We start from the raw sequence: 1,616 nt of genomic DNA, 5'->3' as shown, positions 1-1,616 counted from the left end.
ATGTATTTGGGGGATTTTTGGAAGGTTGCTCAAGGCATCTCTTTGGAAATTTGTACCTACACTATAATTGAGTGATTTTATGTCAGAAAAATTGGTGTGTGTGTGTGTGTGGAAAAATGTGGATAATGTTTATAGATCTTAGAATAGGAGTTGAAATGTAGATTTCTACCCTTTTGGAGGGATTGAAGAGGAGATTTTGAGAGAATCTCTAAGGAGATGTACTAGCATTACATGGATCAGCGGGAGACTTTATGGGAGAGATTTTTACCATTCTTTCAACGGGAAAAAGCTAAGTATTTTGTTCTTCATTATCTTATGATTTTGTAAACACTTATCTAGTAGATTTTCTTTGATGAAAATAAGTTTTCAATTGTGTTTTCTTTGTGCTTCGTGATGTATCTTTCTTACTCTTCCTTTTTATTAGGAAATAGTGGAATGAGAAGATTATGCCACTATTTTTTATTTACTATTCTTTTGTAATGAGTAGGATTCATATTTAGTACATTGACAATGACTTTATATAAGCTTAAAAATACAAGTATTTAATACTGCTGCTAAATTATTTAATTCCTCAGCAACGACACCAAAAACTTAACAACGGTTATATATTCGATAAAGATGTATATATAAAATATTCAATAATGGTAAAGTCACACTTATCAATGCAATTATACGTATCGCTCAAGTAATATAGGGCTCTAATGGAGTCCTAGATATCGATTGCACAGGGAGTAAAATTATAACTACGAACTAAGATTTTATAAAATCAATACTTAATCACAACAATATAATTCAAATTGCTTATCTGTCACTAATAGGCAATTGAAATAAATATGTAATTTTAATAACTCTTAAATAACTAATTATACTAATAAAGTTTTTAATGTGATACTCAATATATAAGAAAGCATCATTCTCCTTGTCAAAAAATTATAGTGAATGAATAAAGTGAATCATTTCAAATTATATTGTGCCAAATAGAAGCATACCTATTCCTTACCTTTTAGTTTAGGCATAAAGAACATTGACTAATCCTGTGCTTGTTTACTGAATCTGCGGCTAGACTGCTCACTTCGGAGCTTCATGTTCCCCTTGCCTGAGGGCTAACATCTACAGTTCAACACCCAAATGATAGGACCGAATTATGGATTTTAGTCTATCACTCTAAAATCACCATTTCAAAAATCAACCAATTCAAATCACCATTTCAAAAATCTCAAGACAAGGAGAATGACAGAGAAAACTACTCAGAACCCATGGGGAAGACACAAAAAAAATTGGGAATTCATATAAAAAGAAAAAATTGGGAATTCATATATAAAAGCAAAGTCATACAAACTACAACCAGTAAATAACACTTATCTCTAATTCCTCCCCAAGCAAACTCCTCGACGTTTCTCCGAATTTCTTCCTCTCTTTAGAGCACACAGAATTCTTCTTCGAAGCGACAAGGAGGAAGAAATCTCTCACTTTCCCTCCACTCTTACAATCTCTCAAAGAATTCCTCACAATCTAACCCTCAAATAAACTCTCTACACTCTCCACACTCTCCACACTCTCCCCCTTTCTCTAATTTTTTGCCAATATCTTCTTTTAAAGATGTAGAAGAGTTTTCC

Source organism: Phalaenopsis equestris, unplaced genomic scaffold, assembly GCF_001263595.1.
Source record: "Phalaenopsis equestris unplaced genomic scaffold, ASM126359v1 Scaffold220753, whole genome shotgun sequence".
NCBI lineage: Eukaryota > Viridiplantae > Streptophyta > Magnoliopsida > Asparagales > Orchidaceae > Phalaenopsis > Phalaenopsis equestris.
This window is presented reverse-complemented; position numbering follows the sequence as displayed.